The 19,273-nt window shown below is 30.3% G+C and overlaps 1 protein-coding gene and 1 long non-coding RNA gene across 2 annotated transcripts in view; one reads left to right on the forward strand and one right to left on the reverse strand.

The window, feature by feature from the left end:
* The window catches only part of Drak (Death-associated protein kinase related), a 168,924-nt gene that overhangs the window by 135,366 nt on the left and 14,285 nt on the right, over positions 1 to 19,273 (forward strand). The window lies entirely within an intron of this gene.
* Positions 8,227 to 18,640, reverse strand: LOC138857618 (uncharacterized). Its single transcript, XR_011396776.1, has 3 exons — positions 18,369 to 18,640; positions 18,176 to 18,310; positions 8,227 to 8,308 (listed from the first exon to the last, which is right to left on the reverse strand). It is a non-coding gene; the product is annotated as an uncharacterized lncRNA (long non-coding RNA).

A 19,273-nucleotide genomic window follows, 5' to 3' on the forward strand; every position in this document is an offset into this window, starting at 1 on the left:
TGACCATAAAGTTCAAAAATCTTTCGTACAAATTCTCAGTTTCATTATGTGCTGCTATCCATCAAACTTCAAAAGTATTTGCTGATTTTGTGTTATTTTTGCTGTACCCCAACAAGTTCAATCTCACAATTAATGGTCATTTACGTGCTCGTAAATTCCATTTTAATGAATTTCAGCAAAAATTCATTTTTTTACGTTTTAAAAAATTTTGTTAAATTTTATTGCTTTTGTGCTTAATCAGCATTGTTGAACTTAGTTTTTTACCCTTTTTGGTTTGGTTGATATGCGTATATGTATATTTAAGTCTCTTAATAGTGTTGCTAAGTCGTTAATATTGTTTTAGGTTTTTGTTTTTGATATTCTTTTTTTTAGTTTTTGTTTTTTTTTTTAGTTTTAATTTAGTTTTGTTTTTGCCAAATTAGCTTTTGAACTTTTGTAATACTCCACTAATGCCTTTATAGATTTGTTATGCATATTGATACGCATTTGGTGGGTAATAAAAATGTTTTGTATTATAATTACTGTTTTTTGTTTTGTTATTTCTTGGACGAAATTGCTATCTGTTTTTGGTTAATTTTCGCAATAGTCTTTTTGGTTTCATTAAAATGCTCAAGTTTTGCTTCGAAGCCATCAAAAAATGTTCTGGTTTCAATATTTATTCCTCCAAAATCTCAAATCTGATCATTTTTAGTTACTTTGTCGCTGTTGTTTTTTTTTTCGCATTCGAACTTTTTAGCACTCATTTCTCCATCACGCTTGTCCCAACTGTGCCAGCTATTTCCGCTTTAAGTGCCACCGTTCAGCACTCAAGCGGCTCACAACTCTTTCCACACTCTTGGCAATGCGGTCACACAACCCGCCAAATCATTAATATTACAAAAAAAATTTTTTTTAAATTTATTATTACTATTAGGCGGTTTAATATAAATAATCTTTTGTTTGTTTATAAGCCACGCCATCTTCGGTAATTGTTTGAAAAAATACCCACACACCCTTACGTACATATCCTCATAATTATGGTTTTTTAGGTGCTTGTAATGAAATGCTTAAATGTTACTCATACGCCACCCACGCCCCAAATGCTGCCTTCACTAATTGCTTTCGAATTTGGCAACAGTTAACAGCGTTTAAAATGCAAAACGAGAAAGCAACAATAATTGCTATTAGCACTGCAATAAAAAAAACATAACAATAACAAAAGGCATGAAACAACAAAAACAAAAATTATACAAAAAAGGTCACAATCGGCATTTGAAATGAAATTTTAATCTATCGCATGCATATACCATATATATTTTTATTCAAATCGAATTAAAGCAACAAAAAAGGAAGTGCTCAGAAACTGGCACTTGACTGACCACTCACACACCCGCCGCACGCACACACCCATGCATACACACATAGCAGCTATTAATACGCGCGCAAATAAATGTATGCCTTTTTTGGTGGCGCTCGCAAAAATTCAAGTGGCAAAATTATATCGCGTTGTTGTGCATATGTGGCGTGGCATTATCTGATTTAAAAAATTATATTGTATTTAAATTTTTTCTGCGCTACCTTTTGTGTAAGATTTGTATTGTTGAAATATTGTGTCGATTGCTTATTGCATATTATAATATTTTCGGTGTCAATTGCCATGATTTTATCCATTTTGATTTTATTTTTGCAATTTACATATCGTCCGATAGTTACCAAACATGCTTTTTATGGTGATATATATGTATATGAAATTATGCATATTTACCGTTCTCCCTTCTTAATGAAATTTTAAGCGTTACTGGCATTTTAGATAGTCTCTTATAGCTTAGCTCAGGCTAGTGCGCTTTAAAAAGACCTAATTTTGAAAATTTACTCTGGGAGTAAAGAAAACGGAAGGATAGGAATCTTTTTTACATTATTGAATATATTTCTATTGTTTATATATATATATATGGGTATTTATAAAGACGAGATATGCTTTTGAAAATCCCGAAATTTCGGGATCAGATTTTTAAAAGAAAATAAAAGATTTTTATTATATATATATATATATTTTTTTTTTTGAATTCTATTGCTTATTAGAAATTATATTATTTTATTATGACATTAACTCGATATTCTCGTATCTACATAATTAATTTAATTTTAAGTTCAATTTATTTAATATTTACCTATTTTTTTCCTTGAATTCACACGAAAGCATTGACCTCAGCGCCATCGTAGTCATCTTACAAAGTGTTTATGCAGCTTACACCAGTTTTCGTTGCTCATCTATTTTAATTAAAGCAAACACCACATTTATACACATAAATTTTGCATTCAACCATTTGTAAAAGGCGCTCAGCAGGCGAATGACAATTTGACACATCCTAGCACTCGACTCAGTTGCACTAAGCGCACTTCAGCGGCAGCTGAGAGCTCCTCACACACACACACATACACATGCCACACTTCATTTCGCCACTAAGCCTGGCAATCCCATTCAGCTGGTGACACATCCTAAGCAATATTGTCGACGGCAAAGAACGTCCTCTTAACCTCTTGACACTTGACGCGCGACCAACAGCGGCTTTACAACTGTCACATACCTATAACTTTGCATTCACGCAGTCATTCATTCATTCACTCGCTCCATCATTCTTTCACCCAGTCATTCACATTCACGCGCAGCATTCAGAATATGCACACAATGTGCTCATATCGCTCATGTGTGTATGTGTGTGTGCGTTATCTGCCCAACAGCTGTTGCAAGTATGTGTGTGTGCGTATGCGCACGAGCGAATGCAAATAAAGTACCAGGAAGTCATTTGGCGTTATGCAATCTTAACGAGCTTTCTATGCCTTTCTGTGCCAATATGGCGGCGAAATTGAAGTCGCAAGCGAACAAGCGTATACTTATATATGTGGGTAAATGTGTTTGCGTGTGTATTTGTCTGTTATTGCAAATAATGCATGTTTGCTTTTATCTGCCGTAATGCCTTACAATCCATTTCATATGTGTATGTGTGTGTGTGGGTGTGTACTTCTTTTATTTGTTTGCCTTCCGGCCTATCTCTCTGCCTCGATTTACTTTATTTTATTTTCTTTATTTTTGTTGCTATTCCTGTGTGTATGTCGATGTGTTTGTGGCCATCAATGTGTGTCAAATTGCGCGGGAGCAATGCACATGCAGCGCTACAACTGTGTCTTATATATGTATATTATACTGTCGTGCTTGGCTTTTTATTTTCTTTTGACAACCACTAAGCGCTTTTGTTGATTTGTTCGACTTACAAAAGCTTAAAGGTAGCAAAAAAGAAGTCGAAAATAAAGAAATCTCATTAAAAACATAAATTACATTTGCTTGTGTTGGGCTGAGGATTTTTTTTGCTATGAAATGGATGTAATTGAAACTACAGGCATACACACTTACATACATATATTATACCCTGAATAGTTTGTTTACTATTTGCTTAGTGCTTTGTTTATATTTTTGCACTATTTTTTTGTAGTTTCGGAGATTAATGAGAATTTTTTAATTTTTCTTTCACTCTCTGAGTTGTAAACTGTCGGCATTTTTTAGTGTTTGTTATCAGAAATTATTTTTAAAATATTTTCATTATAAAAAAATAATTTTTTTTTATAGGTTATGTAAAAAAAGTTCTATATTCCCTATAGAATTCGAGGTTTAAATTCCAATTTTATATTAAGAGTGTTGCGGTCCTGTCGGAATTTTCATTGATATATAGACTTTTTATATTTAAGGACTTCTCTTCTGGGCATTTACTTTTTATTGGCTATGGTAAGGCTTAGATTTAAACTTCAATCTTACCTGCTGTTCGAAATCGAAGTTCGAAAGTTTAATTTGTACTATGAATTTTTTATTTTTTTTTTAACTTCGAACTTTCGCATGTAATTCGTAGGAAGTTAGTTTTTTTGTCGAGTTTTAATTAGATTTTATTAAATGAAAATTTATTCGGAAATAAAATTTTTTGATAATTTCTGAACGTGTGGTGATGCCCTGTAATTTATATATCTTTTCGAACCACACTCAGTTTACTTATTTGGAGGAAATTTTTGCAGCTATTGTTGAAACTATTCAACCACCACAGTACTATCACAAGAAAAAATATTTTTTTTATTATTTGTTTTTTATTTTTTATGTTTATTATTTGTTTTTCATTAAATTTTTATTACTTATTTTATTTTTCATATAAATTTTATTTTTTTATATAAATTTAATTTTTTTATATAAATTTAATTTTTTTTTATTTTTCCTTATTGCTTTATTTGTATTTTTATTATTATTTTTTCTTTTTATTATTTTTTTTATATTTATTTTTTTTTTTTTTTATTTATTTTTACTTAAATTTTTTTTTTTATCATTTTAACTGGTTTTTATACTTGAAATATACACCTATTAATAGAAAAAATATTTTAATTTAATTTTTTTTTAATTGTGATTTTTTTATATTTTTTTTATTTGTTATATTTTTAATTTTTACTTTATTTTTATTTTTTATAACTGTAAAAACTTAAAAGACGTTTCCAATCGAATAGTTTTCAAATAATACTTTCAGTATATTTTTCTGTCTTCAAAAATATATAAATACTATCATAAAATACTTATTTAGTTCACAAAACTGAGCCATACTCGTATAATCGCACACAAACACACACATACACACACCAAACTATTCGCATGCCATTTATTTACCAAATTCGCAAATCGCAAGAAAACCATTAAGCTTTTCGTATCCTTGAAATGTCAACACATACCAACCACCAACTCAAACTTCAACAACCCAAACAAAGCCAAGCTCTATAAATAACATACAAAGCAAAAAACCAGTGGCCACGCGGCTGTGAAATGGCTAAAATGAGCGAAACTTGCGTGCGCATGCGCATTCAAGTTGCGCTTTTGAAACTATACGTGAGTATTTAATAGTTATGCGCTCGTATATTTGTACCTTCACTTGATCAATGCTGCGTCAGATCGCCGTATCTTTATCTAACTGTACAAACGTAGAACTTCGGAAGATATATATGCTATACCATGTATACATATCTATATGTATGTGCCAGGTAAATATTAACACTAACTGCTCATTGGCACAGTCACTCAATCATTCAGTCAACTGGAAACGTGACGTTTACATTGTCATTACTGTCATTCACTTTTGCCATTTTTCAAATATCATATTTCAACAAATTGTTTGACTATATAAATTACCGTATCGCATGCGAGAACGGAAAATTATTGCCAGCAATGTCGGTTCTAACAAAGCAAAAGTTTTTCTATATATAATTTACAAAATTTTGACATCTGATATATGCACTACTGAGCCTAAATTGTGAGGGTGTGCCATAGCGCAATTCCAATCAATTTTTATCGTAATTTAGCTGCCGTCCATTGCACCAAAAAAAAAGTTAGCCTACAAAAATTGAGCGCGCTGGTCACTCAATTGACTGCTCACATGCCCTCTGAGTATGTCCAAACCGTTAAATGGAGTTTACCTGATCGTTAGAGTGTCCGCAAAGTTAAAATATAATAGCAGAAAAATATGTCTCCTTTTTACTTTTTGGTTTATTGTTTTCGCTGTGGGTGTGGTAAACAGCAGTTAGTTTTTGAAGTTTTTGAAGCTTGTCAATTAAAATCGGAATGGGTTACGGATAATTGCATAGGTTGGTGTACATAATTTTTAAACTTAATTAGACAGTTTGACTTATGAACGATAACTTCAAGAAAGGGTTGAAGATAAGAAATAAACAAAAGTATAGAAATTTCACAAAAAATATTATATAGAAAATAATTTAAAACTTTTTTTTATTAAATAATAATTAATGTAAATTTTTAATTAATTTTGGTTATTTTCCTTAATATATATATTCAATTAAAAATCAAAATGCAATTATATTAACTTTAACTGATCATAAATTGCTTCAGAAATAATACATCAAAAGCATTCTTTAACTGTTATTTTATTTAAATATATTTTGTTTTCAACTTGCCTTTATTGTCAACAAAGACCTCTTTAACTGTATTTACAACTCTTTTATTACAACATCACATCGCTGTCATGATCGTGTGAAAAACTTTTCCATTCAACACTCGCAAAAGTTAAGTACTTTAACAAGTCATTGCGAACGTGAGCAATAAAATAATTATATAACTTAGCAAAACTAAGATGCTTACATCGGAATTCGTTATGGCTGCCAAGCGAACCAAATTTTCTTCCACTGCAGAAGTCAGAAGAAAATTTGTTTGTGACTTTTGTGTCATAGTTTGTATATATTATGTTGACATTTTACAAGTATGTATAAACCACAGAGCAAATAACAGCAAACCAAGTAACTTGCTCTGCTATTGACTATGTTAAATATGGTTGCTGTAATAAGTTTTTTCTAAAAACTAACAACATGATCATTATGTAAATGTATGTAAGAAAATTTGAGAAAATCACCGGTTTCCTGCTTTTCATACCAAAACTAGTTACTAACTAGTTTTTTATAAACTAGATCACAACTAGTTACTTTAGTACCAGTTGGAATTTTGTTGGTTTTGAATTCAATTTCACTAAGTACGTACCTTCTTGGACCCATTTTTATAAAAAGTCAAATAGTATAGTAAAATTTATAAGAAAATTGATTTAGAAAATAGGAATATACTCGTAATAAAAAAAATTATTACTGATTTTGTTAATTATTTTATTAGGTATCACTTCAAATATTTTTGTATATGTAGCCAAAACCTATATCTTTAGTCTAAGTGTTGCTACTGCGCAGCCAGTTTAGTCCTTCTCTATTCCTCAGTTCAGCGTTATGGGCAAAATGAAACAAAACTTGCTGACTTTACATACATATTTGCAGTTGGCGCCAACCACATACTCGGAACTAATGTAATGACATGCATCTGTGCATGGTGATGCATACCATGTATGTAAATTTGAACATATTTGCTTATGGGCATAAACACACACATACTTCATAACTTCTTCATTGTTTTAACTCTTCCACTTGGAGTCACTTAATGGTCCTACAATGGCGACAACTGCCGCACATACATACGCATTTACATATGCTACTTTGTTAGTAATTATGTTTGTATATATTTATGGTAAACAACTCCGCAAAAATAGTTGAATGAACTTGAGGGCACAGTGTTTTTAGTGACCGAATGTGTACGCGTGTGAGACAGAAGAAAAGTGAAACAAACCAAAATATTAACGAAAACAAAGAAAATGAGGGAAAGCAGATGATTATCAGCTGGTGGCAGTGGCAACAGTGCATTGTAGGTTGATAATCACCGAAAATTTCGTATATTATGTTGTAGTTGAGAGAAGTTTTGAGAATAGGCGGTTGAATTCCATGCGGAGACATGGCGTAGTTGAATCATATATGGAAGTATTCTTGTAACTTATATATTAATTTTTTTAATAGTTTGATATGATTTTTTAAACATAAAACTAAATTAAATTAAATAAAAAATAAAATTAAACAAAAATTTATAATAAATAAATTTACAAATTATAATTATAATATAAAAAAATAATATAAAAATAATAACAAATAATTTTAAATAAAAAAACAATATTAACTTAAAAAAAATCCAAAAATTTAAAAATAAAAAAAAATAAATTTAAAAATAATAAAATAATAATACAAAAAAATAATAAAAAGTAATATAATAATAATGAACAAAATTTTATAAAAAAGTGTTGTTTGAAATGCAAAACAAGAGTAAACATTTTTAATAAGAAATTAAACAAAAATATTAAATTTAAGTAAATTAAATTAACTGAATGGAATAAAAAATATAAAAATTTAAAATAATCGTAAAAGTGAAAGCAAATAATTATATTAAAATAAATTATTAAATAAAAAAAAAATTTAAAAAGAAAAAAAATATATAAAACGAAAAAAAAAATATATATATATGAAAAGAAAAAAAAAAATTAAATTGACAATAATAAATAAAAGGTGCACTGAAAATTTAAATTTCGTAAAATTTTAATTTGAGGACTAGAAGGACAAAATTTGAGAAATTATCGGGGATAAAAAAAGTATTATTATTAATAATAACCATTTAAAACGAATTCCGAAAATAGCTCATAACTGCCCAAATTGGTAGTAGTAGACTAGTATAATCGATAAACCAAAGAAACGTCATATGCCAACACCATTTCAAGTCTTTCTGGTCATTTGAAAAAGAAAAAAAAAATATATGAGAGTTTTTTTTATAAGAATAATAATGCTAATATACTATACCTGTATTAAAAAAAGTAATGACCGATGTTTCCGAAATTATTTTTTTCCATTTTTCTCGGGATATTAGCCTTGCCTAAGAGATCTAAAATTAATATTTTAAATGTTTCATAAAAACTCTTCAATAATGCATTTAATAAATTAAATTAAACCATTGAAAGCCGTTAGAAAACATAATGACAACCGAATTGAGAAACATGGTATCGAGGAAACTAGTTTGAATATTCTAAAAGCCAGTCTAAATTTTCAAGAAATCTGAAGTCTCACACACTATACCTCCAAAAATTGGACTCCGGGCCTTTCTATGTGCCTTAGAAGACACAGTCGGAAACTTTGCAAGCTCTCTCTCTCTCACAATATTTCTACGTATCTTTCTCCCTGCAAGTATAATGCATTTTCTCTTATTTCGACAGCAACTCTTCTTATTCACTTACAACAACAAAGTAAGCGGAAGCAAAATTCCAGTTACCAGCCGCTGCTACATAGTATACATATGATCCATGTAGCACACATTTGCAGGCAAGCAAAGAAACCAACCAATTTCCATTTCCCAGTTCGTTTTTTTAATTCCATTTCAACTCTCCTGTTGAAGAATTCACTCACTATAATGCATTGCTATTTGTTGTTGTTGTTGTTGTTGAAGTTCTTTGAAAGTAAAGTGCTGGGCAAAACATAAGCATGCATTACCCTTCAAACAAAAGGAGGCAGCACATTCGGATATTTATATATACATACATAGATGTATGTTGTTTGCTTAAGTGCAGGAAGCAAAACTTCGCATTCTTTTTGTTTGGCGTTTCTAAGTAGTGAAAGAAAACATATTAAATAAAATAAAAGACTTTACTCCTTCTTCTTCTTCCTTCTTATGTCTGCTGCTTCTTTTACTATAGTTTTGTTTTATTCTTCCCACCTTGCTCTCGGCCACAAAATTTTCGCTTCAGCTGGCTTCTGCGTCTGAGTGCCGCACACATTTAAAGGCGCTTAGCGTTTTATGCCCACTCACTTCCTTGAAATGCAGATAATAATGCAAATGTGCAGCACTAATAGTGAGCCTTTTGGGCGAGTAGCCTTTTGCGTTTGCATTTAAAAGAAATAAGCCGCTTTGCTTGGCACTAAATTGGTATCGCTTGTTGTTTTAGCATCTTCCGGCTTTTGGAGCTATTAAAAGGCACGGACTTTATACTTTGAAGGCGCACGTACGTATGAGTACTATACTTTTCTAAACTCGTGTCATGTCAGAGAACCCGAAACCATAACTAAATAGCCCAGTTAATGCTTACATTGTGGGCTCTAAGACAGATTTTCGATAGCAAAAATTAATAATTTTTTTTTTATAAAATTAGTGCATGAGAGGATATCAAATGTACAGAGTGTAGAAAATGCATATTGGAATTAATCATAAATTATTAATTTTTGTATTTAAAGTTGTTGTTTCGAGGTTTTTTTTTTAATCATATAAAATACATTTGAAACAAACCCTCAGAAAGTAAGCTGTAAATGTAACTCACCATCGATAAATATCGGTAACAATGCATATATTAATAAATATTGATATAAATACTTAGCGGTGTCAAAATTTATCGATGATACTACTTGTAATATTTATCGATAACGATTCCTAAATATTCTAATAATTATCGATACAGTTTATCGATATCTAAAAAAAATCTTGCATTCGATAATAATAATTTTTTTGGATTTTTTATTAATAATGGCAATAAACTACACAAATATTTGATATTTTTCTACAGTTCCGCTTTAGAGTGTTCTACTTTGTAGTGTAAATTTTAATTTTGCCAATGACTTTATAACGAATATTTAATATAAATTGATAAAAAAAATGTAAAACAATAAACAAATAGTTTCTTAATTATTTCTTTTCTTATCTTTTTAGGTAAACGAACATAACAATTTCGCAGTCAAGACAGCAAAACATGATGCCTTATGTTGCAAGACAGAAAGAAACACTTTAGTTTCGTCTTAATATCGTTACGTAATTATACTTTAATTTTAATACAAACATATATTTTTGGAAAGATCAGACAAAAATCAGACTTATATACTGAGACTGGTAGGTCGAGAAGTTTCAACTTTAAGATCGAATTTGTATCCGTTACGAAAACGGCACACTGTATTAGCTTCCTGAATTCAAGGCAATATTTTTTGTGAACACGTTTCTATTAGATCTAATATATAGAGCTTAAAAGAAAGATTTATATTTCTATGCATAGCTGAACTTCCCAAAATTATTTGTGAACTGTTTTATGTTGCTGTAACAAAACAACTCAACCAACAATACTGTGCGAATTGATTAGATCATGCATTTCTAAAAAATTATTTTCAGACACAGCTGTGTCATAACTATTTACAGTAATTACTTTCATTACTCGCAATTACAAAACAATCAAAAATCAAGGCAAGCGATATTTCATTAATTTCACCACCCACCATTGTATGCATTGCTACTATTTAATTAAATAACAGTACTATTGCAATACTATTTGCTTTGCAAAAATTAGCAAGTTCATAAAATCTTAAAAATATGGCTCGCGTATTGTGTAATCATGCACACCCCCGCGCCAATTTCGAAATCAGTTGCAAATTTTGTAGTTGTGGCCGCTTTAAATAATTTCCGGCTTGCTAACCGAAAATGGTTAATTACATTGGCAAAACGCTAAGCGAGCACCACCCAAACACCTACAACTGTTGGCGGTTGAGGGTTATGAGTGACTGATTAACGCATAAAAATAAAAAACAAATTTTAATAAAATAAAAATTATGAGAAGAAACATATGAAAAAAATAAATAAAATTTAAAAAACAGTTAAAAAATTATACTAATAAAAATGATAAGAAATATAACTATAATAAAATACAAATATATGTAAATGTAAAAAAAATATCAAATAAAACAATCAAAAATAAAATTAAGTAAATAGGTAATATTAAAGATAAAACAAATTTATTTAAAAAATATATACATACACATATACAGTATAAAGAAATATATATAATATTTAAAATATATTGAAAACTTTATGTGAATATATAAAATATACTAAATACAAAAAAAAAAAAAAAAAAATTTTAAATATAAATATAAAAGCAAAAACAAAAAAATTTAATAATGTTAAATGTATAACAAAATACAAAAAAAAATATATATATAAATACATACATCAATAATGTGGAAAAAATAGATATAATTATTAAAAGAAATTAAATAAAAATAAAAAAACTATGAGTAAATATAAAATATATACTTATAAAAAATAAAAAAAATAAATAGTAAAAATTAAAAATATTTCTAAAAATTTAAAAAGCATTCAAAACTAATAAAGAGAAAAAAAATTAAACCAAAAATATGTAAGCATATATAATTACATAAGCAATAAAAAAATAGTAAATAAAAAAGTAAAAAAAATTAAATAATGTTCAAGTTATGACAAAATTATTAAATAATATGTGTAACAAAATATAAAAAAAAGTAATAAACTAAAACTGAAAATAAAAATAAAAATAATAAATAAAACAAATATAACAAAACAAAAGGAAATTAAATAAAAATAAAAAAAATAATAAAAAAATAAAAATAATAAAATAATCAAAATAATAAAAATTTAAAAATAATAAAAAAAAAAAATAAAAAAAAAAATAAAAAAAATAAAAAATTAAAAATAATAAAAACACAAAATATTAAAAAAAGCAATAATTAAAAAAAAAGTTATATAAAAATAATTTTTGCATTTGAACAACCCCTAAACGCCTAAGGTTGCAACACTCTTCATAACTATTTGTTTTAATTAAAAATTTGTTTACAAATGAAAGTCACAACACACGTAAAAGCGAAAATAAACCACAACTACTGATGGCAGTGCGTTGACATAGGCGACACACACGCACGCACACTCTTACAAAATACAACATTAAATGCAAATGACTGAAAATTATTTGAAAATATGAATTCGTAAGCGTTAGCAAGCGTGTGAGTATCAATATGCCAGCTATTTAGCGAGCAAACAGCGATATTGCACTGCGCACGCGCCCACTACAAGCAAATAGATACACGCGCACCTTTACTAACAAGCATTACTAACGCTGGCCGCGCGCGTTAAGTTAGCGTGTCGCGCAAGCGTAAATTCACTAATTTGGTCAGTAACAAACAATGCCATTAGCACTAACATTGTTGTGCCGCTTGCGAAAGCCCCCGAAAAGCGTAAATTAAAAAATTAAATGCATGTAAATAATACAGAAATCACCGCTTAAACTTATACTTTTATGTATGTTTGTTGTTGATTACAATTGCACGTTAACAAGGTGCGAAATGGCAATTGAAGCGGGTGCGCTGAGGTCGCGCACGATTTCAATTCCACTCGACTTTTCGATTGCGATATACATACATGCCGTTAATCGATATACATATGTATGTATATGCATTATATATAAATATAATATATGCTGCTGTGTAGCGCCAGCGTGTGAGCTCTTAAATGCTGCTGGTGGGTGCCAATATAGACTCATGAGTACTTACATATTTACATATATGTATATGTCATATATTCAATCATTTCCATAAATTTGTTCACTAATTTTCCACCGAACAGCTGTAGGTGGCTTGCGTTGGTGCGGGTGGCGGTTGCGCAGCGCTGAACTTGTAAATTGCTACTCTTTACAAAACTACTGTAATACAAACTGGCGATGAATGCTAAAATCGGCAACCCACAAACTGGCGAAATCGCAGAGTATAATTGCACAAAATTCAAACGGAATTTGCGATTGCATTGTATATATGCACATAGATAAGCAGAGGCGCAACTGCGTGGGCGTTTTAGGGGTCTCGAACCTTTCTTTATAACATTTTTGGTTGTCTGGCCAAAACGTTTGTTCAAATTTGTGTTGTGTTTTTATTGTTTGACTAATATATAACGACGTTCTACAAGATCTCAGCTGGCTCTTAAAATTTGATAGATTGCACGAGGTTGAGAATATGACATTTCTTATTCTAGAGCATCGTTTAATTATTTCGTGCAAAAACACACATGTTTTTGGGAATTTTGTTTTGAAGACACACTTAAAATCTTTTTTTACAATACCAGTAAAGTATGATACTCGAAGAATGTTGTGCAAAATCTCGAAGAAATCTTAAGAAATACGGCAATGGCAGCAATTATTCGAACGTGTCTTGGTTCTTAAGTTTGCGGTGGCCTTCCTAACTTAGTGCTGAATCATTCGAAAGCAAAAAATCAAGTTATATTCGTTAGATAACAGCTTAGCGCAGACCCAGAAGGCTTTTCTAAATTTGAATTTTTCATATTTTTGGAACATTTTGAAGTAAAAAAGTTTTTTTGTTTTTGTCAAAATTCATGCGGTTCTTGTATTGATTTAAGCCAAGCTACTCTATTATGGAGGCCTGACTGCCGATTTTAAGACATCGATGTCCAAGTTTAGATATACTACTTTTCGTTTATGGTTTCGATAATGAGAAAGATTTATATTGAAAAAAATCGAAAGCGGGTGAAGATATGAACCCGTTTCTCTAAAAGTCAAGCTTCATCAGTTATGTACAATTATCTGAAAAAGTTGGTGTTCAGTTAACAATTAATATAGAAATCATCACAATTGTTTTCAGAGCAATTTTGAGACATGTACTTGGTTTAACAGATTATTGTTAAGCGACTTTACGAGCTTAGCTATTTATATAATATAATATCGAATTTTTAAACATAATATTATTAAATAATATATTAATTTTCTCGAATTTCAAATGTGAGGACCTTTTTTATGATCGAAAATGCCAAAGTTAACCCCTCCTCCATCATAAATTTTGTTCCGCCACTGTAGAGTGTATTCATATATTGCAAAAATAAATAAAATATAAATATGTTTGCATATATTCGCAGCGTTTTTGTAGTATTAAATTAGTTGCTATTTCTAGACACGTCAAAACTTGTCGTCACGCAAACAAATCAAACAACCTGCGCTTTGGAGCCGCATTCAATTTCAATTTAACATAAAATACAATATAATATAATTACATTTCGCATTCAATGCAAATTGATAACAAGGTTAAGAGCGCACGCATAGCTAACTGGCTCGCTGCCTAATTAACTGTGTGTATAGTATATATACATATTTATTTACCCGCTAAATTGTTGGAAAGTGTGAAATGAAAAATTATGACTGAAACAATGAATATTTTATTGGTTTTTCGTCTGAAGTTGCAGCATGTAAATCAGTGAATGACCTAGTGACTGACTGTGGCTCGCTGATGACTTAAACATTGCATTTGGCAACGCGCTGCCTGCCAATTACCGCCTGATTTTGCCATTTATATCAGCGTCAAGTTTGTTTGTCATTTGTAGAATTGACGATTTCTAATTACTGAGGTTATTTGAATAATGGATAATTGCCTAGTATTTACCGGAACTGATTACTGTCTTCTGGCAGTGTGGGTGTCTTATGAGGCTGACATTAAACTAATTAGCTGCCCTGGCATTGAACGTGCTACTCATCTTGATGGGAATGTGGATATCTTAATTGAGATATGCGGTAGATTGTGACTTAGATTTGTTTATTAGCGTGGCTTCTAAAGACATTTTAGCTTGGCTTGTAATTGAATAAAGTTGTAAAAGTTTGAGAATTGTTAAAAATAATCTTAGAGAATTCAGTACACCTTCTGAAGAAGATACACACATTTTTGACTTATCAAAGTTATCTTTTAAATTTTACAAGGTTTGGTTTGAGTATTTGACTATCACACGATAGGTTATGAAAAAATCGAAAATTGCAAATAAAATTCGATGAGTAATTAAAAACTTTGTTTGAATGTTTACTGTCTACTTTGAGGTTAAGGCAAGCGGCGACAAGTAGGTGTTGTTAGTCTGTAATTCTGTTATTAAGTTTTAAAAGTGGAAAATTGTGCAGGTTCAAATACTCTTACTTAGTACTATGTTTAGAAAAAAATATATTTTTTATGGAAGTCCCCCGTACCTTTAAATTTAAATAAGCACTCTGTAAACTACTTTTAGGCTTGGTCAGAACATAAATGTTTAGAAAAGATACTCTGTGCTGAAGCATAAAGATTTCTATCTTAATGACAGACACTCGTAGCTTATATACAACTGAACTTAGATATAACTGTTTTTCACTCAGACTCTCTTAAGAGCTAACCTCTACTTTTTAAAATAAACACTCTGCTTACTCTTAATTTCTGTTCTACATTTAGGCGTGTTGAACAAATAAAGTCTATAAATGGCACCCTGCATTAATACTCAGCAGACCCTTTTAAAAGAAGAATTTTTGCTTTTCACTTTGCCAACTTTATGTTAACTTAAATATTTGAATAACTTTGAACGAATGTATTCTGTAATGTAAAAAAAAAAACAAGCCTTATGTGGCCCCCGCCAATTTTTGTAAAGATCAATTGAGTTTCTCTTTTTTAAAATATTTTCTCTAGGCGGATATACATATTATAGTACAGCAGAGATTATTTTATAATTATTTATTTCATATAAAATTTTATTTCACTTCTCTCCATTTTGAAATTTCTAATCATTCTGACAGCTTCACTTTTGTGTTAACACCTGCCAAATCGGGTAATCCCGTGTAAACTTACCTCACCAAAAATAGCATGCCTTCACAGTTTCATTCATAATTTCCGCCTACAAACGATTATTAGAAATACGAGCATTTCTTAACACTTAAATTCGATCAAAAGCTACAAGTGAAATCAAATTTAGCAACCAATAGCCTGACATTTTAATACTGTTTTAATAGTCAAGGTACTCTATCGAGCTCAAATATTATATAATCATAAGCGTGCGTTTATTTGCAAATACTCGTAGCTTTTTACTTAATTAAGCGCAAAATCTGGCATTAAGTACTCTTCAACAGACCACTTTTCACGCATGTGCTTAGATTTTTATGGTCAGTCGCCAACAGACATGATGTACTTAGTGCGCATGCGCGAACTTAATATTGCCGATTTTTTTTTTTTTTAATTTCGGCAGTTGTGTTGAAAGTGGGTATTTTTTTGAATAAAAATTTTTTTTTTTAATTTATATTTTTAATTTTGAGAAATTGAATTATGTTAAATGGTATTTCTATACCCTGAACTAGGTATATTTAGTTTGCCACGAAGTATGTAGCACATAAAAGGAAACGTTGGAAACCCCAGCGTAACAAGCTGAGTCGATTTAGCCTTGTCAGTCTGTCTGTATATACGCGAACTAGTCTCTCAGTTTTTGAGATATCGATCTTAAATTTAGCATATAACCTTTTCTCACCACGAAGCTGCTCATTTGTCGGAATGGCCGATATCGGATCACTATTGCATATAGATGGCTATACAAACTGAACAATCGGAATCAAGTTCTTGCATGGAAAACTTTTTAATTTGACCAGATATCTTCACGAAATTTGGAACGGATCATTATCTAAGGCAATAATGGAATCTCCGAAGAAAATGGAATCAAATTCTTCTAAGGAACCTGTTGTATTTGTGAAGGGTATTATAAAAAAACCAAAATAAAAATACATATAAATATTTTTGGTAGCAATTTTGAAATCTTTTAAGCATTTATCAACAGTTTTTTTCATTCGAAATTGCCCAATATAGCCTCAGAGCGAAAAAATTTCACAAGCTGGCATTTGCAACAGCTAACTACAAGTATATACACTTTTATTCCGTAATTTGAAGAAAACCCACAGCAAAACTATTAAACAGTCCGCTACTTACGAAAGCATTGTAATAATTGGAAATTTTCAAGATTGCCAAATCTAAGCAAAGAAATTCCATAGATTTCCGGCGCTTTGTAATTTTAAAAATAGCAAATATTGGCAAATAAAAAAATGCAGAAAACTTGCCGGAAAGTTCTCTGCAAGCATTCTAAATGAAACGCAAGAGCCAGCAAGCACTCTAAAATCTCATTCGCACTTAATTATCATAAAAACGTAATCAAAACAAAACCGCTAAGCAGCCAACAGCCAAACAGCATGGGCGCACAAATAAACTCAGTGTTTGTTTTCGCATTTGTGTGTGTGCGTGCGTGTGTTTGTTGATGTGGTTGCCAACACTAACAAAGCGCTGAGAATATGCTAGTACTCACCATTTGGCAGGTGGCCAAAGACGCCTCATCGTTTGGCGTGTTAATAGACCGCAACATTGCGCACACACACACATATCAACACACTCGCCGTCAACCACCCACTTGTCTATGCACCGCAGCAAATGCGGAAAAGACCGCCCAACCACACCACCCACCTGTTGATTGCGCGCCGCTTGGTGGCGTTCGCCTCATCTTCATTTGCCACACTGTTTGTTATCGAGCAGATACATCGATGTTGATTACGATGCTGATGATGTGCTGCCGCTTTGATAGGCTAAGTAGTTGATTAGCGCACATAATTTGCTTATTTGAATAACGTGAGCGTGTTTTCTAAATTATAGTTGGGTATATTTATAATAACAAAATCAAAAGGCAGTGTGTGTGTATGATTAGATTTGTTCGAATTTTTGTTTTTTTCGTAGCATTTCACTACCTTCAGCGCCTATTTTGTAATTGTTGACTTAATTCAGCAGTTTTCTAATTTTTATTTATTTTCTTTTTTATTTACAACCTGGTTATATTTTTGTAATCATTTTTAATTTTTTATGGGTCAATACAGTCAAAACTAAAATTTCTTGTTTATTTCTAACATAATTTATATGTGAAAATTTATTTTTCTTGGCTTAGATGAAATCGTTTCTCGAAAATTTAAGTTATTGTATGATTCTTTTTATGGTAAACATAAAGTGTGGTTCATGTTGTCCACATCGGATAGTAAAATCTTAAAAACACTCTGTACCGTTATATCGATATTAGAATTATGAAATATATTAGAAATCAAGTTTTTATTCTTACAGATCCTTATTTAAAATATTTGTCATTTCTTTCATATATTGATATAAGTACCTTTTATGAGATTAGAATTAATATTAAGTATTTCGAATTTCTCATATTTAATTCCACTTTTCCTTGTATTGACAGATATAGCAACCCATAGCTATACTACAAAGTGGTATACCACAATCCTACCGATCCTTTGGGCTAAAAATAAGTTGTAGAATCAAACAAAAATGTATACCAATTGAAGTCTAAATCATACCAAATGTGGGTGGCACAATCAAAGACCCATTAGTAGACTCTCGTGAAGGTCTGCACTATTATGAAAGTAATAAGAAAACAATTTTAATTATTTCAGCTCTTCTTTGCCTAAAAATATCGATAGATCCCTCTTTGTTATTTGCTCTGAAGAAATTTGTCATCAAAATGACAAAGCCTTTTTAATGTAAAAGATTTGAATTACTTTTAGAAATATAGCACACAGTTCAAAATCTTATGTCTTTCGAAAAAAATCGACCTTAGCACTACCACTGATTTCATGCTCAAATCAAAACTGAAGCTTCGCTAGTCTAAAATTATTCTCTTCACTAATTTTCTCTGTCATCTTGCCAATGCTGTTGCTTCACAAACAAATAGCTCTGAATCAGGGTTGCTCAGATAAATCTAATATAGATTAAGTTTAAATCTGGAAGAATTATTATAATTGATTTTAAGTCTTATGTTTTAAAAGTATAAAAAAAAATAAAAGAAATTTGTAATTTCATTTGTCATTTGAACCATTTACAGTGGTAAAAGTGAGCTAAAATATGCAAAACAAAACTCGGCAGCATTGAAAATAGAAGTTATACAACTCGCACACTTTCCTCCTTCAATTCAACTCGATAGCTTTGTTGTTGCTTTCACATGTAATTTTTTTTTGACAAGAGAGTAGAGAAATGACCTTCTTCACCTTTCCATATAATGTCTTCAGCCGCATGAATAATTATATTATCTTATACAGAACACCTAAACCTAACGGTGTGTGTTTTTTTTTTTTAATATTTACAATTTTATATACAACTTTTTTAAATTCAAAATACATTTTCTTATAAGTTATGTATTTATTTACTCACTCTCGGCTTATTGATATTTAAAATTATAGGGCAATCGTTGTTTATAATAACGCAC

The sequence above is a fragment of the Bactrocera oleae genome, chromosome 5, assembly GCF_042242935.1.
Source record: "Bactrocera oleae isolate idBacOlea1 chromosome 5, idBacOlea1, whole genome shotgun sequence".
Classification (NCBI taxonomy): domain Eukaryota; kingdom Metazoa; phylum Arthropoda; class Insecta; order Diptera; family Tephritidae; genus Bactrocera; species Bactrocera oleae.